Consider the following 23,533-nt stretch of genomic DNA (forward strand, 5'->3'; position numbering starts at 1 on the left):
CTATTTTCCTGATCTTGGTTGTGTAAGTGGTTTCTGTTTTAATTGCTGTAAACAGTGTCTGCAAACCTGTTCACACACATTTGGCTTTTTAACGTATTTATTGAGCACCCGCATTGCACTGAGCAACACACAGCTGCGGAGTGTCATTTATGGGAAGAAAAAAAACTCAACACCGAGGACCCCCAAATTAAACAGAATATTTATAAATGCCACCAAGACCTGTTTCACAGACATCTGTGTTTTTATGATTTTCTAAAAACGAGTGCACACCCAATCACACCTTCACAGCACACCAAAGGCGCCCTAGAGGCTTGGAATTCACCTCACTGGGAGCCATGGGGATAACGGTCACTGAGCACCGATGGCGGAGCGGGCACTGCTGGGAGGCCAGAGGTGTCACTGCATTTACTCCGTGAACAGCTCTGCCAGCAGAGTCGGGGCTCCTCCCTCAGGAAGATAATTTGCAGATTCAGAGGGGTGATCGCTTGACCCAGAATTCTGGACTAAGACGTTAAAAAAATCATCTTTCTGATGAAGATTTCATTTCATGATATGGCTGCCTTGTTCTGCAAAGCCAAATCTTGGGGCAGCAGCATGCATGAGCTTTAGTTACCTGAACACCCCCCAACTTTCTCCTGGTCTCTCTCCTGCACTGACCAGGAGTTTGCCTCCTGAGGCCAGGGCTGACTCTGAGCTGGGGAAGCAGAGGGGCCACCATTTGTCCAAAGATGGTGGAGAAAAATGCACTTTATAAAAGTAGTAGTAGATCTACTCAGAGAAGACAGGGTGTTCCACAAGCAGTAACTGATAGTTTCCTCTTCCAACAATAACTAACGTTTTTAGCGATGCTCCACAAAGCAGAATATGAAAATTACTAATTAAGGGGTTGGTTCAGATCGGAAGCATGGTTGCGATTTTATATGTGAGTTTTCTAGGAAACTGACATCACCCCAAACACACGGTTAGGAACAAGATAACTGTCACTCGTCAGGGCTAATTAATTCCACCCAGATTTTTTTTCTTTTCCCTTCCACATTACTCTTCTGTCAACTGAATATATTTGAATTTGTTCTTTTATATCATAAAAGTAGTCCTGTTGCCCGGCCAGGGCACATGTGGCTGAGCATCGACTTATGAACCAGGAGGTCAGTTTGATTCCCGGCCAGGTCACTAGCTCAGGTGGCGGGCTCTGTCCCCTGTGTGAGGGGTGCAGGAGGCACCTGATCAATGATTATCTCTCATCATTGATGTTTCTCTCTCCCCCTTACTTTATGAAATCAATAAATATATAGATATAGATATATAGATATATTTTTAAAAGTAGCCCTGTTAAGAATAATGAGACTTGAAAACTGTGAATGTATATAAGATATATTTCTAAAATTAAATGTATATTTCCAAAGTTAAATGTTTCCTATTGCAAACCACATTCCAAGAGCCAGCTTGTGAAAGTCCTTAAATGACTATGATGAGAAACATGCAAAATAAATGTTTAATCCTAATAGTTAAAAAGCTAATTAACCTCTGGGGATTACCATCACTTCTCCTGACATTTTTTAAAGGTATTTCATGTTAGTCTTTCTATTTCACACCATTGGGTTTAATAATGGAACATAAACTCATTCTCTAAGATACACATCATTTGGCCACAGGCAAAAAAAGAAAAAATCACACAAAAATCAAACTATATCCCAACAGCTTTTGTTTCTTCCATCTAAGGGACCATCCATCTGCTTAAATAATCGCACTTCGTTGTACGGAGTGCCATGCACACTTTAAATACAGTCGCATTTGCTCCTCTCAGGAAGTGCACAGGCGATCTGGATGTGAGCTATGTGTGTGTGAACATTCCTTAGCGTGACTGCCGTTTCACAAGGGAAAGCCAACGGGAACACTGGCATGACCCGCTGTCTGACTCAGGTCTGCCCTCCCGGGGTGTGGACACTGGGACGCGGAGGAGGGGCTGGAGGATTACACTGTTGGCAGAGTTCTCCGTGTTTTATGTCGTTACAACAGATGGCACAACCGAAGCTCCAGTGACAACAGGAAGAAGAATGCTACGCTGAAAGGAAAAACAAGTCAATATTGCTTTCTTCAAAATTCAAATATGGTGCACAGAAGAGACGAGGCGGAGAGGGTACAGGAAGTGAGGACACGATCATTCATTCGTGCGACCATCTCTACTGGGCACTTGGCACGTGGTGGGCCCTGTGCAAGTCCCAGTAACGCAAATGTGCATGAGTCATGGCACTGCTCTCAAGGAATGTCTGGTCGCAGGGGCGCCGTGGCTGGCAAAAGATTGATGATAATTCGCTGGCTGTGTATTGATACAGAATTATTCTCCACATGGTATGGGAGCCTAAGTGACAGACACTAACCCAATCTGGGGACGAGGAGGAAAGCTTTCCAGATCAGAGGGGAAGTAGATTCTAGGCAGAGGGAATAAAAATGTTAGCACACGGCCCTAACCAGTTTGACTCAGTGGATAGAGCATCGGCCTGAGGACTGAAGGGTCCCAGGTTCAATTCCGGTCAAGGGCATGTACCTTGGTTGCTGGCACATCCCCAGTAGGGGGTGAGCAAGAGGCAGCTGATTGATGTTTCTCTCTCATTGATGTTTCTAACTCTCTATCCCTCTCCCTTCCTCTCTGCAAAAAATCAATAAAATATATTTTAGAAAAAAAAATATGTTAGGACACGGAGTTGTCCCAGGAAGGAGAGAAGTGAGAAGATACTGGATCACAGGGACCTCAGGGCAGATCTAACAGTGATGCACATGTTGGGAGAGGGAGCTTGAGGTTCTTACACGCGCTCATTTATTCCATGCGTCATTACTCAGCAACTACTAATTACCGGGCACTGGGCCAAGGCCCGGGACACACCAACAGCCATGGAGCTTACATTTCACACGCTCATTGTGAAGTCTAGATCATAAGGGTGTCAAATCGCATGCGAAAAGCAGGTGCTTTATTCTGCAGGCTGCGGGGAGTCCCATGCACAGGTATATACCTCAGAGAAAAGAATGTGTGTCCACACAAAAACTTTATAATCACCAAATGTGCACACTACCCAAGTTTATCCATCAAATGAAAAATGGATAAACAAAATCTGGTATATCCACACAATGGGCTGTTGCTCAGCAAGAGAGAAATGAAATACTGATACATGCTTTCAATATGACTGACCCTTGATAACCTTCTGCTAAGCCAAAAGAAAGCTAATCATAAAAAATCCACCCTATCTGATCACATCCATATAAAATTTCCAGAAGAGGAAATCCTACGAAGATGGAAAGTGGATGCCTGGTTTACTTGGGGCTAGAGGTGAGGGTGAGAGGGCAGGAGACGGATAGCTAAAATATGAAAAGATTCCTTTTGAGATGATTAAAATGGTCTGAACTCAACTGTGGTGAAGAATATATATACCTGAAAATTTACTAAAAACCAATGAATTGTTCAAATGAGTGAATTTTGTTGAACATAAATTCTCTTAATAAAGTTATTTTTAAAAATAGGGAGGCAATGAACATTTTGAGACAGAACAAGCAATTTCCCAGATTGTAGTTTTACAAAGGAACTACTGGGCGCATGAGGAGTGAACACTACAGGAAGGAAGTCAGATAGGTTGCTGTAGGTGGCCTAGACCCGTGGTCGGCAACCGGCGGCTCGCGAGCCACATGCGGCTCTTTGGCCCCTTGAGTGTGGCTCTTCCACAAAATACCACGTGCGGGTGCACATGTACAGTGTGACTGAAACTTCGTGGCCCATGCACAGAAGTCGGTATTTTCTGGAAGAGCTGGTATTTTGTGGAAGAGCTACACTCAAGGTGCCAAAGAGCCACATGTGGCTCACGAGCCGCGGTTTGCCAAGCTGCAGTTTGCTGACCACTGGCCTAGACCCTCTGGGCAGTGATGATGTGAAGGAAGGAGAAAGCCTAACTACATAGCTATGTCTGCTATGATCCCACCAGAATTTGTGGTTGGGGGTATAAAAGTGATGAGAGCGAGGACAAGGAAAAACCATTATGATCCTAATTTAATAGCCTGTATACCTTACTACACAGCTACACCATAAATAAAAACAGAGAATACACAGGGAGAGCTGATGGGGCAGAGGAAACAGCAATGCCAGTTTTACTCAGGTTAAGGGGACACTGTTCTTGGGTCTCCCACTAAGAAGTCGGGAATAGGGGTCCAAGGCCCCAGAGAGAGCCTGAGCATAAGGGAAGCTGAAGGCCATCACTGGGTGAAATATACCAAGAAGAAAGTAAAGAACAAGGAGACACAAAGCCAGAGACGGATTCTCAGGGACAGTTAATAGGTAAAAGTCAAGCAAAAAATGTCTGGCCAAGGACTGCACCCCAAAAACATAATGAACTCCTGCAAGTCAATAAGAAAAAAAGATAATCTAATAAAAATGAGCAAAAGACTTAGGCAGTCACTTCCCAAAGGCCAATATATAAGTGATCAATGAGCACATGGAAAAGCACTCAATGTCACTGCCATCAGGGAAATGCAAATTAAAAGCACAAGGAGTTACCACTACACACCCGTTTCAATGACTCAAATGGAAAAGGGAATATACCAAGTGTCTCAAGGATATGCTAGGAGAGCAGCAGGAACCTCATACGTTGCCGGTGGGAATGCACATTGATCATCATTGTGGCAAACTGTTCACCAGTAGCTATAAAACCTGAAAATATGCACTTCCTATGACTCAACAGTTCAACTCCCAGGTCTTCATCCAACATGCGCTCACAGAAAAGACACATTGGTACATTCATAGCAGTACTATCTGTAAGAGCCCCAAAGTGAAAATCACTCAAATACCCATCAATAATAAAATATAAAAATATATTGTGATATATTCGCACATCAGATCACTATATAACAATAAAAATGAACAATCTACACAACCATATTATGAATCCCACAACCATATGTTGAAGGAAATCAAACACAGTGAGAATACATACTGTATTACTTCACTTCTCTCAAGCATAAAAATAGGAATAACTAGTCTATGATGCTAAGAGTCAGGATCATGGTTACCCACTGGGGAGGGGGGCACGGAAAATGGAAAGGTCATGAGGGGGCATTCGGGCTGCTAGCTAGCTGTATTCATTTTCTTGTTCTGGGAGCTGGTTACAGTGATGTGTTCAGCGATGAGAATTTCATTGGAGTTTTACACTGCGATATAGTTAGTTGCACACTTTATGCATATATTTTATACTTCAATGTAAAAATTACATATTTTAAAGGAATGGGAAAAGAAAGAAGCATCAGAGAAAATTCAGTAGCTCCAATCCTAGAGAGAACAATGCCTTAAAACAAAAGGATGGCAGTTGGGGACATCAACTGGCCGTTTTCAAAAGTGTCAATTGCTTCAGAGAGATCAGAAAACAGGAGAACTAAGACCATTAGATTTGCAAATAGGGTATATTCGTTTTGAAAGGAAATGGCATTTAGGACTTTTCTTGATTTTATAGGAATATGCAAATAGATATGCTTAGTAAAATAAACTTCTTTGATAAAGGTCTTCCAAAATGAAAAGAAATAGAACTTAGCCTTAGGCAAACATTAACTAGAAAGCATGATCCTTAGCTGATTCTAAGACTCCAAAATATTTTTTGTATTTGAATAAATGCCTTGAAATTTAGAGTCATCTTGATCAAATAATCTGAAAGCAGATAAATGGATAGTCTAATAATAACTTAGAAAGCATTCCAAAATATTATAAAATAATTCCAAATCAGATTATAAAAAGGACTGTCAGAATGGATGAAAAATCAGGACCTAACTATATGTTATCCAGAAGAAACCCATTATAAATATATTTTTTAATTGGGTAGGTTAAAAGTAAAAGCACAGAAAACTACACCATGCTAACACTACCTTAAAAAAGCTTGAGTGGCTATATAAATATCAAAGTAGATTTCAGGATAAGGAATAGTACTAGAATGCTTTCTTCCTAATAATAAAACCTTCAATTCATGGAGACGACCATCCTAAATGCTTATGAGCCTGATAAGAGAACATCAAAGTAGAGAGCACTGAGAACTGGGATTCTTTCTTTTTTAGTGCTAATTGCCATTGGGGTGATAACAATGTTTTCTGTTGAGTATTAATCTGCCTTCTTATATTTTGCTGTTAATAAATTGTGCATACAAAAAATTGAATCTTATCTCTCATGCCTATGGTTGGGTTATTAGGCTCCATCCATATTGGTCTCCTCAGGGCCTTGAGTCCCCAGACCCTTCCCTACTTATGGCCTGCAAAAATACTGGACTCTGCTGGGATACTTCATCATCCTTTGCCTAATACTACTAATTCTTTGAATTTCAGCTTAAACATAAATTTTTTAGGAATTGATTCCTGGTCTTCTGTTTCCCAGACTAGACCCCATGTCCTCTTGGCTTGCTGCATCATTCTTTTCAAGTTCTCAGCTTCTGGTGTGTGTCTCACACCACACACACACACACACACACACACACACACACACACCACTATATTGTAATCTACAAGAGGGGCCCTATATATAGATGATGCAACCTTATTCATGGCGCATCATGCCCTGCGTAGTACATCAAAGAAGCCCTCAAAAAGGACTAAGTAAATATTTTAAATATATTATCATTATAGATACATAATTCCTTTAAAGGAATAATATTTATATGTATCGTCAATTACAATCTAAATTCCATTATATAGATGTCAAGGGATAAGAATGAGTGGCTTAGAGAAAGAATTTCTCAGATCTCGTAAGAAGAACACATTATGAGGTTTTAGCTACTATGTGTAAGAATGTTTTTTTTATCCAATATTTGTACTGATTTTGCAACAAGGAATACGAGCTCAATTTTGCTGTGTGTTTTACAAATCTCTGGAGGAAAAAAAAAAAGGAAAAACGTTAATGTTTTACCCAAAAAACATCTAAGTATTGTTTGCAATATCCTCCCAGAGAAGTATTTCCATATGTGTATAGGGAATTCATTTCAGATAAAGTCCCTGTCCCTTTGGGTGGATGAAAGTCACTCTCAAAACTGCTGGCAGTTAAGTGTACATTTTCAGAGAAGAATACAGACCCTGTCAGAGTGATATGTATGTAGTTTGCTATCTGCTGCCGTTTATATTTTAAGCTCAAAGGTTTCAAAAGGCATGAAAATGACTGGTGATTTGGAAAGAGCAGAACGCACTGTGGGAAATATGATTATGATTATAAGCAGCAAAGCACACGAATAAACCCAAATAATGCAAATGACTCTTTAGGATTTGGGAGCATAAAATTTGGGAATAAAAATAGAACAAATTAATGGAGAAAGAGGGATGAATACAGATTCGCATAAGGAATTAAAATTAAGAAAGTCATCAACAAATAGAGTGGGGAGAAAGCTAACATCATGATGCCGTTGACAAAACTGCTTTCTAGGGATTAAAAGACTTGTGAGAGAAAAAAGATTACAAAAGAGAATGTACAGAAACATAGTAATATAAACTAAAAACACGAAACAACAATAAAAATAAGACCATCATAGGACAGGCAGAATAAAATTAACTGAAGCCCAACTGAATCAACTATCCTATGATTGCAGAACAAAAATGAATTAAAACCAGGGACTTCAATGGTACCCCAACAGAAAAAAAAACATATAAAATCTAAGTCTGGTAGTGAAACCTTAGGCTCCAATGTCCATTGAAAGCATGGAAGTCAATGATAAAATGACCTACGTTCTTAACCCCATGGCTCGGCATCCGTTTCTTTTGCTAGAACTTCACCTTGCCCAGGGGCACTCAATTTTCCCATTGGCTTTGGCCTGAGGACTTACATAAGTCTAATTTTTAAAGTAATTTATTTTTTAGGTAATGCCTGGAATTTACTTTGTGTTTTAGTAATAAAGCATGTGGCCATTCTCATAATCCCAAATATCCCCTAAGTCATAAGTGACAACAATTCTTCCAATGAGAAGATTCTTAGAGGATTAACCTGAGTCTAACCTGCTCCCTCCAATGCACCAGCCTAAGTTCAAGATCCAGCTATTTCCTGCTTCCTCTTGTATGACTCTCTCGCTCACTCCTGGACGGTGAATCATGGACGACCCACCTGCCACCATGGGCATCTCACTGCTGCCTTCGTCTTACCTCACTCTCCTGTGTCCTTAGGACTATATGTCATTTGCTTTACCATCCTCTTGAGGGCATTCCAGGGGCAGATGGGCGAACAGTGGCAGAGCATGGGTGCTCAGCGGCCTTGTCTTCCCAGGTCCGCATGCTGTCTCCAGAGCAGTGACAAGAGAAGCCGGTGTCTAGGTTCCAGGTAGGGCACCCCCCTCTCTCTATACACCACACAGGATGCTGGGGGACATGGCGCAGAACTCACCTGACTCTTTCATCTGTACTCTCAGACCACCTAATCCAGTTTTACATTTTTTGATCTTGCTTCGCCAAGATATTGCTAATTCATGTGACTCTATTCATTGCTAAAACACGTTGTGCCTTGAATGTACCAAAGGGGACATTACTGTCCTTGTACACCATCTGCTAACACAGGATTGAGTCCCTAGAGAATGCAACGAACACAAATATCACTCAAGTCAGGTCTCCGTTGAAGTCGGAAGGGTGTTCCCTTGGGACAGAAGGGGCCACGGGCTGCTATGGGGCCTCTCTGGACTGCTGTGTGCCTTTCACAGAAAAACACAAGACGGACCTAGAAGCCTACACCCAGGCTGCCAGGCCAGGAAACAGACATTTTTAGATATGGCAAAGTCAAAATATTTAACTACCCTGCACCCCACTCAGAAACTTCTGGAAGATAGACCAAAGGCAGCAAACCAAGAAAGAGGCGTGTGTTACACACAGGAGACGGAGCCTGGAGCACAGGTGAGAAACAAAGAAATTTCCCGACTGACTGCAGGGCTCCAGGGTGACAACAGCACAGCAGAAACGAGCCCGCTGGTGCAGCAAGAAGGAGCCCAGAGAGGTTTCAAAAAATGAATGAAGAAATAAACGTCTGGAGACCCCGATGTTGCTGCATGTGGTCAAAGGAGTGCCTCGCCCTGCTGCGCAGCGCGGGGGAAGAGGGAGTCACACACGCAGGGAAAACCACGGGAACAGAAAAGTAAGCGAGTGTTAACCCCGGGAAAACACAAGGCCCCCGTGGGTAGGAGACGTGTTCATCACATGCCGTGTGGCTCAGCTGTAGCAAGTACTTGCCTAGATATCATGACGTAAACCCTACATATTAGTTTAACCCCAAACGCTAATATCATTATATGGAAAAAAACAGAAGATGAGGAGGAAAGGCATTGGCAGCCCATAAAATTAAGTTAAATAGATTTATAAGCCTAAAGAAATAAATATTTCAATGTAAACAGAGAATTTGAAAATACAGGGGTGGGCAAAAGTAGGTATATAGTTGTTCGTATGGAAAGACATGCAGGTTATGATTATTACAATAGCTTTATTAACTAAATAAATGTCACAATGCAGCTGTAAACCTACTTTCACCATCTCTGGTACAGGAGGCAGCTGATCAATGTTTCTCTCTTATTGAAGTTTCTAACTCTTTAGCCCTTTCCCTTCCTCTCTGTAAAAATCAGTAAAATATATATTTAAAAAAATACACATAAATAAATCTCAGAGAAATAGCACCTTTTACAATGTGCCTTTCACTAGAAGTGATTCCCAATGCCGCCTGTACGTTTACAGAGCACTGAATCCATCCCAAACGTTTTCTGCCACCCCTGTCTCATTCAATCACGGAGTGTTACTGTCACAGCCTGTGCTGGTGACAAGACAGAGGCCCCACGTATGGGTCAGGGCGGTACAAAGAGGAGGGTGCCCCTCACTCTGGGAGGTGCCTGTGTATTTGACATTAGTGGGCTGCCTAGTTATGTGGCTTGCCAGCCTCATTGCTACCAAGACAGTATCAACAATGCATGTCTCAACCTTAAATTTAGTTTAAATCTATCCTCACTGCCTTTGTTTTGGTTGGAACTGAATAGCTAACGTTTATTGAATGTGTACTGTGTGCCAGGATCATGCAAAGTACTTTTATACAAATCCTCATTAACCCTCGAAACCCGTGGTTGGTAAACTGCGGCTCTCGAGCCACATGCAGCTCTTTGGCCCCTTGAATGTGGCTCTTCCTAAGCCTTAGGAGGATCCTAATTAAGTTAATAACTATGTACCTACCTATATAGTTTAAGTTTAAAAAATTTGGCTCTCAAAAGAAATTTCAATTGTTGTACTGTTGATATTTGGCTCTGTTGACTAATGAGTTTGCCGACCACTGCTCTAACCAATCTTACGGGCAAGTTGTCATTGCTGCTGTCGTATGAGAGGTGAGAAACCACATAAGCTTTGGACTCATTTGAGCAGGGACTGTGTTAGGGCTCAGACCTCCTGAGAATGCGAGGCTAGTCCCGGGCTCGCTCCTCAGAGGGAGGCAAAGGCACCTACAATTCTGTGTTCAGTTCCTTAACGGTCGAAATCCCCAAGTCAGACGCCTCGGTCGTACCCACTGTGGCCATATAATGATTTCCAATTCTCATCACAGGATGTGCTGAGCCGGAAGCTGTATTTCTCGGGACTCATTGCAAACAAAGCCTTTCTAACCGAGTCTTTGTCATCTTTCATCTCTGTCATCACCTACCTTCAGCCACACTGAGCTCAGCAAGGACATCCTTCAACTAGAACTGCACACAGAAAACAAAAAAATCAAAACTCTGCCCCTGACATGTCTTTGATTATAGCACTTATTTCCTCTACCTGTCTTTTTTTGTTTGTTTGTTCTAGAAAACCCTAATTACCTTCTTCCCCAAATTAAAACTGTGATTAAGGATTAAAACAACCAAACCAGAAAACACGGTGTTCGGAGCGGTTGCCTCTAGAGCAGCGGTTCTCAACCCTGGCTGCACATTAGAATCACTGGGGAATCTTTTTAAAATCCTGATTGCTGGGCCTCATCCTCCGGAAATTCTGTTTTGTTTTTTTTTGTTACTAATGCTGTGGCCCCACCCCATAACAAAGAAACAGAATTTCCGGAGGAGGAGACCCAGAAATCAGGATTTTAAAAAGATCCCCAGTGATTCTAATGTGCAGCCAGGGTTGAGAGCCGCTGCTCTTAAGACATCCCCTGGCCGAACCCCGGGTGAAACGTAGCCTGTTCAGAACACACCGAGGCATTAGTGCTAATTTCCAACTGCACGAGGCCTTTCCCTCCAGAGACCAGCTCGCGGCTGGAATTCATTAATTCTGACAGTTTGCCTAGCACACGAGCGTGGATTCGCTGAGTCATAGAAACTGCGAAAAGGAGAGAAGAATCGCATTCTCCCTGCTCTCAAGTATTCATAAGAGAAAGGGGTTTGAACAGTGGCAAGGCAAGCAGACACATCATTAGCCACCCCCAGAAGCTCTGAGGGTTCACCGAACGGAGCCCCCCGCCCCCCCGGGCCTCTGGAGTCTCCTTCCTGATGTGCACCAGCCAGCTGCGCAATGGGCCCAAGCAGCCTGGGGCGCAGACGGACGTCATGAAACAGAGTCCCTTACCCCGCCCTGGCCCTGGAATTGGACTTGATCTGGATTTGACACTTCATTCCGAGAAGTGTCCCCGAGGCACATCTCTTCCTGAAGACAGGGACTGCCCTGGGTGGCTGGCTGTTGCCACATGAATTCTCCAGAACATTTTTAAACTTAAAGGAGGAGGACTTTGAAAATATTCCTTGTGCGATGGCTTCTGAAACCCAAATTGAGTTGTGACGTCTGAACGTCTAACTGGAAAATTCTAAATTAAGCCAACCCAGGCGTCACTCATTTCCAAGAGGGAGCGTAAGACAGTGCCAGCCCCAGCCTTCCCAGGTGTTTGATAAAAATCAGGTCTTATCTGTAAAGACAGGCTAGTTCTAACCTTAAATGGCATCACACGGAGGAAAGAATGCCAGGGTACTTCTGATCCTGTTATAACTCTCCCCACATGAGAAGTACCTGGTGCGAGATGCGGACGGGACAGTTACCACAGCGACACCACTTCGGGGAGAGGGAGGAGCAGGGACAGGGATTGGGGCTGGCCTCACAATGCCCCCGCTTCTGGATCCGCAGTGTCCTCATTTGCACATTGTGGGATGGCTGCAGTATATTAACTGCCGTGCATGCAACTTGCTTATGACTGACGCCCACGTGGACACCATTAGGAAATACGATAAAGCAATCCTATGGCTTAGAAAGCGTTGGCAATAGAAAGTAAACACGTGATCCCAAGGACCCCCGATAGGAACTGTCCTCATGTTGGCCTGGAGATTAAAGGAAGGCCGCTGCCGCCAGCGCTGAGCCTCGGGCTGCAATGTTTCAGGACGGTGACACGGCGGGGCAGCCACAGCCTTGAAGGCTGGTGGGTCGATGGTCAGGTTCTTACGCCTTTCGATTAAGAAGCATGAAATAACTGGCCTTGGACTAGATACCTTGATTCTGTAAGTTGACTGTCCTGGCATCTCCTTCTTGAGGCGCGTGGGGAGGGTCCTGGGATGAATTACATGTTGGCCCTAATCCCTGCAATTACATAGAATTATTGAGCCCATTTCAAGTGAGCACGAATGGCACGATAGGTTCCTCTTTGTCCCTAAACGGGTCCTAATTAGCTGCAGGTCCCCTATAACTGGGAGATTATAGCTCAAATCCAAGACAGGAGCGTAAGAATGATGAATTAAAATCACTTTCTGAGAGGAATCAAAATGTGAAGACGGCAGTAGATGTGACTATTATCACTATTTAATGATGCTGCGAGCTAGGACTGGGCGTGGAGCCAGCCCCTCAGAGATGACGATCTCTGGCTATTGTTCCTTCCACTGTAAAAGTCTCTGCTTCCTGCGCTGGGTAAGATCTATACACTTGGCAGGTCAGACGCACGCATAAAGTGATCTGGGGAAATTACACCGACAGCTCAAGTTTTATATGGAAAAATGTCCGCGTCGGTTTTTCTTCCAATATCTGAGAAACACATTCTCTAAAATCAATACAACCCATGAGGCCATGCTATGCCGAGGGCTGTGCCAGCACCGGGGGTGGGATGCGGTGGGAGGGGGTAGAGGGTGCACGTAGGCACTGGAGGAACACAAAGCCAGGTAGCTGCTACCCCTGCTGTGAGCCACAGGTGACAGGAACGACAAGAAGGGAGGACAGAGAAAGTGGGGAGGAGGAGGCCCAGCTGGAGCTGGGACAGAGCCGGGAGGGCAGTGGATGCTGCCCGCTGGTATCTGGCAGCTTCGATCCCCACCCTGGGTCTCTTCTTCCACGTGGAGGTTCCTTATATTGGAGAGGTGGTTCTCTACTGAGGAGCCACTTGGCCATGCCTGGTGACACTGTTGATTGTCACACTGGGGGTTAGGGTGCTACAATACATAAAGACCAGAGGTCAGGGGTGCTGCTAAACCTCCTACAGTACACAGGACAGGGCCCCCAATAAAGATTACCCAGCCCCGAAAGTCAGCAGCGCACGGCCGAGGAACCCTAAATTGAAGGGCAATACCCTCGGGCTTCTGTCCTTCCCTCCCTCACCCCAGACAGGAGGCAAGTTTAGGAGATCCCCCCTCCCACTCCTCTGGCACCTGTCTGCCTGCAGGGACCACGTCCTCTGGTCTGCTCTCCCCCACGTGGTACACTGAGCTCAGCCTGGCTCTGGTCTCAAACTGAGACTTTGTCACGAAATGATAGTTTTATCTCCATGTTCGTTCTCTCTCTCTCTCTCTCTCTCTCTCTCTCTCTCTACCTATCTCTCTTTCTCCCCTCCACCCCCATCCTCGAAGAGGTGTGGGAAGGGAACTAGGATGTCTGCTTGGCATTCCTAAAATCCCAACGTCAGTGACCCTGCACTTGAAAACACATGACATGACAAGCCTTCATGACATTCTCCAAATGCCAGCCCTTAACGAACAAGGAGGAGCTTGAGCCCGAAGCACGGGATGAGCTGTGCGCGCACTCGGTCTGGGGAGGCACATCCCCGAAGGCGTTGGGCACTCGGCCTGAAGGTGGAACCCAGGGCCTCAAATCCAAGGAAACGCAAAGGAAGACTCTCACCTTCAACGGCTTCTAAGGAGACCAGGCTGTGGGGCTGCTCTAAGGAGTCTTTATTTTATTTTTTAAATATATTTTATTGATTTTTAAAATATGCTTTTCATTGAAACCATGTGCAACTAAGTATGGAGATGGAGGTTAGCTAGACTTAGTGTGGTGATCATTTCACAATACATATACACACAGTAAATCTAGGTTATGTTGTACGCCTGAAACTGATAGGTTATATTTCAATTACATCTCAATTTAAATATTATACTAGAGGCCCAGTGCATGAAATTTCTGTGTTTGGGGTGGGGAGGTGGGGGGTTCCTCAGCCACCACCACTGTGCTCGCCAGCCATGAGCCCAGCTGCTGGCTGAGTGGTGCCCACCCCCGTGGGAGCGCACTGACCACCAGGGGGCAGCTCCTGTGTTGAGTGTCTGCCCCCTGATGGTCAGTGCATGTCATAGTGACCGATTGTCCCACCATCAGGCCAAAACCAGCTCTCTGACATTCACTGAGGGTTCCAGGATTGCGAGAGGGTGCAGGCCAGGCCGAGAGACCCCACTGGTGCACGATCGGGGCCGGGGAGGGACACAGGAGGTTGGCCAGCTGGGGAGGGACCATGAGAGGCTCGAGGGCATGTCTGGCCCATCTCAGTCTGGATCAGCCAGATCCCTGCAGCAAGCTAACCTACTGGTTTGAGCGTCTGCCCCGTGGTGGTCAGTGCACATTATAACCACTGGTTGACCAGTCAACTGTCTGCCCCTGATGGTCAGTGCATGTCATAGCGACCATTTGAGCAGCCTTAGCGTATCATTAGCATATTATGCTTTGATTGGTTGAATGGCTGACTGGACGACCAGAGGATCTGACACCATATTGGGCTTTTATTCTATAGGATTAAAATTTAAAAATTATATTTTATATGTGTTTTATTGTTAATCCTCACCCAAGGAAATTTTTCATTGACTTTTAGAGAGTGGAAGGGAGGGGGAGAGACAGAGAGGAACATCAATGTGAGGGAGACACATCAATTGGTTGCCTCCCATGGATGCCCACACAGGCCATATGGCTAACGAGTGGCAGAGCCACCACTCAAGCCAGATCTGTGGCATTCCCAGCCCAGGCTTTCCTTCTATAACTCACTCTGAGCTTATGATCTTAAATAGCACAGATGATTTCGGCATCAAGTTATCCTTTCTGATCTCCTTTAAGACCCTACAAAGTTGGAAATTATCTAAATAAGCCATAAGAAGAAAATAATTAATTGTGGAGCATTGGTTTACTAGAATATTATGGATCAAAATTACATTTAAAAAGATTATGAAATACTACAGAAATATTTAAGATACAATGTAAACAGAAAGCAAATTTGTGATTATACCATGATTTCAATTTGAAAAATAAGTTTACATGTTTTTTTAAAAAAAGACTGTAAGGAATGTTCTAGAATTCTGGGAGTTAAGACTGTCGAAGATATTTCCCTTGTCTGATTTCTTGATTTTACTAATGGATGACTTTTACTAACGGGTTTCTAAATTCTGTCTGTTAGTTGTAAAGGTAGGTTTTGATTTCACTATTATACAGAAATGATGAATATGATAAAGATCACACATTTACTAAAAAAGCTTTATACGGAAATAAAGCAACATTTTCAGCAGCAATTGGAGGAATCTGCACGTAAAAGCCAGCAACCTCTCCGGGCAGTGATTCATAAGTCATAGATCAGCGACTAATTGCAGGGCTGATGGCTCCAGTCACAGTGAGGGGAGCACCAGCCTGGGTCAGCCTGGCCTCGGTCCCTCTGCTCACAAACCTAAAACCAGGAGGGAGAGCCTGGGCGGCCCCTTCTAATTGTGTGTTTGCTTCACCCGACCTTGATGGTACCGACCGACTTCTTGCCGGCATTTCTGGAATCATTCTGCTTGCCACGCTGCTCTGGGCTCTGTCTAGCTGGACAACAATGGGACCTAGAGCAAATTAATTTATCTAAGCCTCAATCTATTTATCACTAAAATGGAACTAAAATGAGCTTATTCTTATGCAAATAAATATGTATATTTAGTGTAATTTCTGGCCAGTAAATGTTCAATGAAAGGCAGTTAGTATAATTAGTAATAAAATAGCAGCAGTCATAAAGATCATATGTAAACTGTGTCTGCTCTGCACACTTAGGCTGAGGACAGGATTACCTTCCCTCCTCTCTTCATCTTCCCTTATCTCAGCCGTTGACCAGGAGAAAGGAGGAGCCTACCTGATCTAGACAGGGGACAACAGCATAACGGGAGGAGCCTGGCCCCTTTAAAGGGAAAGGTGGGGTCCTGCCCCTGAGGACTCAGACAGAGAAGCCCACCTACGTGGGGGCGGGGCAGTGACAGAAAAGCTTGTATAGGAAAGAGGTGTGTTCACCAACAACCTCCCCCTCCCTGTTATTAATTTCCCATCAGTGTATTGGGTTGCTGGGTCAGCCATAACAAACACCATAGATGGGGTGGCTTAAGCAACAGAGATTTATGTTGTCACAATGCTGGAGGCTTGGGGTCTGAGATCGGGTTTGGTGTCTCTGTGGCTTGTAAATGGCCACTTGCTCTGTGTGTCCACCGGTCTTCCCTCTGTGTGACCATGAGTCCTATTTCCTTTGTCTTAGAGGGACACTAATCATCTTGGATTAGGGGCCCAGCCTAATGACACCCTTTTCCCTAATGACCTCTGTAAAGACTCCATCTCCAAATCCGGCCTTATTCTGAGGTGCTAGCTAGACGGTAGGCCTTCCATATAAGAACATTTGGGGGGGAGGGACACAATTCAGCCCGTAATACTGAGGATAAAATACAGCTTTTATTTCCCACAGTCACCGTGTCCCTTAAAACTTGTAGATTACAGTTTTCTCCAGCAAAGAAAATCTAAATCGGGCAAGAAGTTTAGTCTCAGTTGCTTATTCCACTTCAGTCCAGTTTTCAGACATGACTGTCAGCAGCCAGGCCACTGTCACAGGTGGAAACGCTCTTCACGAAACCCCAGCGCTGGAAGAAGCAGCGAGGCTTCCTCTCGCCACATGCAGACCAAAGCCCATCAGGCCTTTACTAAGAAATAGGAGGGGTGTCTTGGCTGTGGAGTCCCCCCCTGAGGAGCGGGGTCCCAGCCCCACACCAGGCCCCCAGCCTGGGTTCCAGCACCAGGAGAGAAGTCCCCGTAGCTCCCGGCTGTGAAAACCAGCTCTGCAAGCAGCCCTGTGCCACCCTAATTGCTCAGCCCGTAGCAGTTATAATTGGAAGCAGAAATCAACTGTCACTTGCTCTGTCACCCCAAATCCAACCCATCAGAAAACCCCAACACTCACCCTTTCTATCTCCTGGAAACATGCCCACCTTTCGCCATGTCCGTTTCACCTGTCATTAGCAGTATCGCAATGACCCCTATCTGTCTGCTGCCTCATGTCCCGCCCTCATTAGGGCGACTTTCACCGCAGTAGCCAGAGAAACGCTGTCATATAATGAGTCAGAAGTGTCATATAATAAGTCACATAGTGTCAGTCTGCTCAAACACCTGCAGTGGCTTCCATCTCCCACTTCCTCTCTGTTCTCATCAGCTACTGCACCCCTTGCTTCCCCTGCTCTTGCCACAGTGGCCTCCTTACGGCATCTGAAACACAGCAGACACAGTGGTGCACGCTGCTTGCTCTGCCCGGAAGCTCTCCCCCAACACCTCTGTCAGATTTATTTCACTGAGCATCATCCCTGCTTGGCGGACTCTCCTCCTCACCTCCTCCAGGTACTCACCCAGATGTCCCCTTCTCAGCCTCCTGGTCTGAAACTCCGCACTGAAATGCCACATCTCCCCTAAAATTACTCTTCCCCTAACACTGCTCTTCTTTGCCATTTCATTTTCTCGATACCCCAACTATAACACAATGGGCTACATATTCGAGGTTATCTTTATTGCCCCTTTTCGTCTCCTGGGGTGTTTGCCGGTTCTGTTCTGCTATATCCCCAGCACCTAGAATCAATGTGCAACACACAGTAATCTTCCTCAAATTATCTGTTGAATGGACAGACTATACACATCATCACGGATAAATCTCAAAGCAATAATGTTAAAGAGAACAAAACCGGTCCCAGATGAACACCTCCTCTGTGGCTCTAATCACCTGAAGTTCAAGAACACACACATCTCAGCAAGATGTCCCTTAGGCCACAAACATCTGTGGCCCAACCACAAAGAAAAGCAAGGACGAGCTAACATCCAGTTCAGGAGAGGGGGTGCCTCTGTGGGAAGGGATGTGATTGGAGGGGACACAGGGATTTTCAAGGACACCCTTCTGTTTCTTAAATTAGATAAGGATTTTCTACATGTTTATATTTCCTTAGTGTAACAAATCTTTAAGTTGCATTTTTAAAAGATGAGAAAAATCATTCAGAGCTCATCAGCAACACACCTCTCCAGAATCCAATATTCAGAAGATAAATGCCCCCCCACACACATTGATCTGATGATCTGTTCTGCTTACTCAGGGGTGTAACAAACTCACGGTGCTGCAAAACCAGGCTGCTTTTTCTTGGCTGCGCAGCCCAAAGGGATGACAAAACTCATCCCAGGAGACTGGCCCCCAAGAACAGTAAAGGCAAGAAGAAGGGAAGGTTCTCTTATTTACACCCCCCAACAGCACATGGTCATGGTGAGAAAATTGCCGATTCATTACCCAAACCTCGGGGTTTTACCGAGTAGCATGTGAGGGTCTTTACGCTGATGAGAGAATGGGCCCCCAAAGACTTTGCCAAGAGTGGGTGGGTGCTTCCTTTCTGAGCTGTCTCCCCTTTTCTGAAAGGCCAGCTCAGCACTTCCTCCTGCCCCGAAGCAGCTGGGCCCCTCTCTCACTCACACGTGGGTCCTCTCAACACGCATGCAGCTGGAAACTACGTCATGAGTCAGAGGCTCCATTAAATGTTCTTTGTTAGGAAAATTACCTGTGGCTCTACCGACAGCTGACAATTTGGCATGGAGAGCAAGACGACCTGAGGCAATATTGAAAAGACATGCAGTTAATGTAGAATAGTGTTCTAGCACTGGATAAGAACAGATGTTCAACTGGAGCCCCGTGGGTAAAGCTCAAGGAAATGCATGAATGTAGGAAGGAGGAAGGGAGGGAGCAAGGGAAGAGGGGAAGGAAATTGGGAAGGAGGGAGGGAGGGGAAGAAGGAGGAAGGAAGGTGTTTGTTCTCTAATATAGCCACAGCAATCCTATGTAATAAAAGGCCAGCGACCATAACCACTGGAATGACTGCTCAGCCAGTCGCTGAGGTGCACTGACCACCTCTTGGTCCCTCCCCTGGCCCACAGGCTCCGATTGCTGGATGGCGAACGGGGAACGTGGTAGGTTGCGGCGGGGTGGGACTGGGGACTGGTGAGGGGAACCGGGTGGGTTGCAACAGGGTGGGGCAGGCTCCGATCACAGCATGACAAACAGGGAACAGGGTGGGTGGCGGCAGGGCGGGGCTGGGACTGGCGAGCGGGCGGAAGATGGCCCCAATTGCAGGCTAGGCCTAGGGACCCTACCCGCGCACGATTTCATGCACTGGGCCTCTAGTCATTGCATAATAGACACTCAATACATATCTGTCCAATGAATGAAGGAAATGATGGCTGTCAAGTTTCAGGAGAAAGTGTGGCCCCAAATCTCTAGCCCCTTGTCAGGGATGCTCCACCTGAATCACAATCAGCCCTTCAGCGTCCCCTGCGTGAAAAGCTCAAGTGAAAAAGCATTTTCCTCTGTCTCTTGCCAGCCTGTGGATGCCCCTGCCCCACGGCAGGCGTTTGACGAGCACGTTGCTTTATTTCGTTATTAAATGTTTTGGGAGAGTAGCTACGAGGAACCTCCAAGTTAGAGTATCGGGAGGTTTTCCTTGGTCTGCTTATCCCAGAAAATAACCGTACTCCGTGGAAACTTTGATGAGTCCAGTGTGGTGGCACCTTCACCTGGATCTCCGGGTTGCGGAAATCCTTGGATTGGCCAAAACCTTCCACAGCTCAGCTACAGTTCTTTCTCCTCGGGAACTGTGCTGTCCAATGTAGCAGCCACCAGAACATGTGACCATTACGTTCCAATTCAGCAAAATTAAATACAATTAATAACTCTACTGCTCAGTCATCCTGACTACATTTCAAGTGCTCAATAGTCACCTCTTCCCAGAGGGCGGCCGGACACTGAATGGCTTAGTGTTCTAGGACAGCGGTTCTCAACCTGTGGGTCGTGACCCCCTTGGGTGTCGAACAACCCTTTCACAGGAGTCGCCTAAGACCATCAGAAAACACATATATAATTACATATTATTTACAGTAGCAAAATTACAGTTATGGAGTAGCAATGAAAATAATTTTATGGTTGGGGGTCACCACATGAGGAACTGTATTAAAGGGTCGCGGCACTAGGAAGGTTGAGAACCACTGTTCTAGAACCTTTTCAGCATCACAGTATCAAACTTCACCTGGGATTGTGCCCCAGTGGATGTTTAGGATAAACCAGCAAGAAATTCTTAAAATCACCAAAAGTGCTAAAATAATCTTATAAAGATTATGGAATTAGATAAAAGACATGAATGATAGTTTAAAAAGCAAAAATATACATGAAGCCACATTAAACGGGGGTGCAGGATGAATAGATCCTCCACTTAGAGATGAAACAACAAATTTATACAAAGTGCAAGCAGATACAACTGACACTATTTAGACCTGTATTGTACTGGATTTAAAGCGAATGTATTGGTCAAGAAACAGACTAATCCATTTACAAACTAATTGGATTGTTAGGTGCACATTTCTATCAGAGTAGCCCGAGGTAGCACTTCCAACTGATGGTGGTAATTGCTTTTAAATAACCTTAAGAGGAGTACAGTCATCTTAAATGTCCTACTTGACTCCTTATCCTATTGTAGAAAACACGCTATAGATCAGGCTAATAGGGGACACACACCTAATGTGTGTACAAAGGACAACTGGCAGAGTCAGAAGTAGGGGTCCTCAAACTACCGCCCGCGGGCCACATGCAAATACAAATATTGTATTTGATTCTGTTTTGCTTTTTTACTTCAAAAGAAGGTATGTGCCGTGTGCATAGGAATTTGTTCATAGTTTCTTTTTTTAAAACTATAGTCCGGCCCTCCAACGGTCTGAGGGACAGTGAACTGGCCACCTGTTTAAAAAGTTTGAGGACCCCTGGTCAGAAGTAACAGGGTAAGGAAAGGAACTGGGTAGCTTGCACTGAGACAAAAATCAGAGCTGCCCTTAGAGCAAAGCCAGCCCCCATCACTGGGAACACCCTTCCATCATCTACAGATGCTGCCCCATGACGTTAAAACTATGACCAAGACTTCTCCCTGGGCAGAAAGGGAAGCCACTGTGGGAGGTGCTCTCACACTCTCTGTCGCGGTGAGACCCTCACACTATGTTTGCAACAGAGCTCTAGGGGAGATCAAAGCAATGACGGGCCGGTTGTCCGCCCCCACCCAGTGGGGTGATCTGAGACCGGCAGGGAATGCTGCTTCCTGGTGGGATCCGCCTCCTGCTGGCCCTGCTGCCTGAGTGGGACCTCCCATCTCCCCCAGGTCACAGGTCATAGGTCAGGTGCCCGGTGTAATCAGAGTCTGTGAGCCCCTCTGCAGCGTTATTAGGAGTTGTTTATTCTCCACGGTGTCTGTGGCCACCAGTGGTAATCTCCCATTAAGAACAGCAACAGAAGTGTCCCCTGGGGAAGGAATTTGAGGCTCTAGAAAAAGGAGGGGGCGTATTTGGAGGCACGATCATTGCCATAGGCTACACCCTGCACGACTGGCCTTGGAAGAGCTGCACGAAGGCGTGTTTTTTCCAGAAGAAATTAGTTCAGGGCCATTTTGCTAGAAACAGGCTGCGTATCTGCTGCAGACCCTGCAAGGCGGGTGTTCGTCTGCCTTGGCGCCCCCGCCCGAGGCTGAGCCTTCTCATGACGCTGCCAATGAGTTTTATTAAAGGCAGCGAAGGGCCTTCCTTCTGCTCTGTGTGTCCCTGTCCAGATGCCCCCCAGTTCTCATCCCCACCCCTGGTCAGGGGCGGGGAACATCCTTAGCTTCCCCTGCCCTGTGCCAAGGATGCGGCCTCCTTCGCCCCACACCACACCCGTGCGTGGCAGCCACACCCCGCCCTGCTCGGACCCAGGCCCGCGGGAGGCAGGCAGCCGGTGCTGGGGTGACAGCTGGCACGCCAGCCCCTGGGAATACAACGTTTTAGCACTTCATAAATTTCTAACAAGGTTTCAGATTGCCGCCGCCTCCCTCCTCCCGGCTCTGTCAGCTAGCGCCAGGCGGGGAAGGCTTATTAGAGCTGCGGCGGGAAGTGCTGCTGGTGCGATTGCTACTTATTAAAAATAATGAACTGTTAGGACAAAATTGCAGAGTAAGGAAATGCTCCCCGTCCCCCCCACGGAGGAAACTACAAAACACGTCCTTCCCAGCTCACGTGCACTCGGTGCAGACGGACGCACGTACCAGACCAGGCACGGATCAGAGCGGGCATCGGATACGCGACATCCTGAAGCCTAAGGAAGGTGGCATCATAAACCCAACGCCAGGAACCTGTGACAACACTGAGGAGGAACATGGAGGCCGGGTGTCAGCTGTAAAGCAGGTCCTTCTGGATCCTCCTCCTGCGTGGTTTTCCCTGGGGGAAGCTGATCGCTGGTGAGGCATTCCACGGAGAGGAACGGGCCTCGCCTTCTGGGTTTGATCGCCATCGCTGACTTTTACAAATAACAACAGCAATAAGCCCTCTCGTTCCACGGCGCCCTGTTTGAAAAGGACACGTGCTGGACCGGGACTGTGCCGGACGGAGGGGTCGGAGGAGGAAAGGAGAAAGGAAGGAAGATAACGCACAAGGAGTCCCACGTCCACACGAACACGTGAGAGAGGGCGAGGGACGGAGATCTGCAAACTGCCAGAGAGGAAAACAGTCGCGGATGTCAAGCGCAGCGCAGGGAAGACAGCCCATCACATGGAAACAGCTGTGGGTGGTGTCATGTGGGCGCTAGACTTACACAGGGGAGCACTCCCTAAGTTATATGAATGTCTAATCACTGTGCTGTGCACATGAAACAAATAGAATATTGTGTATCAACTGTAATTACATGTTTTTAATAAAAAAATATTTTAAAAATTAAATAAAAACATGTCAGCAGCCCAGGGGACAGGGTGAGTTCAGAAAAATAAAAGAGAAAATTGTGAAGACTTTGTGAGAACGGCACAGCACCAGCCCTGCTTCCCTCCACACAAGCACCGCGGCCTTGGCCTGTAGCTGTGTCTCCTACACCTTGTCAGCTGGAAATAGCAGGGATCGAACTGGACACACGAATAGAAGGGGCAGAACCAGAGCATGGCCAGATCCAGCCAGGGACCCGGGTCCAAATCCCTCTGAGCAGGGCCACGGCCAGGCACCAAGCAGGCACTGGGCAGCCTGTGGCCACTAG

The 23,533-nt window shown here is 46.0% G+C and overlaps 1 protein-coding gene across 1 annotated transcript in view; it reads right to left on the reverse strand.

Moving 5' to 3' along the window:
• Window positions 1-23,533, reverse strand: part of DSCAM (Down syndrome cell adhesion molecule) — a 476,284-nt gene that overhangs the window by 386,840 nt on the left and 65,911 nt on the right. The window lies entirely within an intron of this gene.

Source organism: Myotis davidii, unplaced genomic scaffold (assembly GCF_000327345.1).
Source record: "Myotis davidii unplaced genomic scaffold, ASM32734v1 scaffold512, whole genome shotgun sequence".
Classification (NCBI taxonomy): Eukaryota; Metazoa; Chordata; class Mammalia; order Chiroptera; family Vespertilionidae; genus Myotis; species Myotis davidii.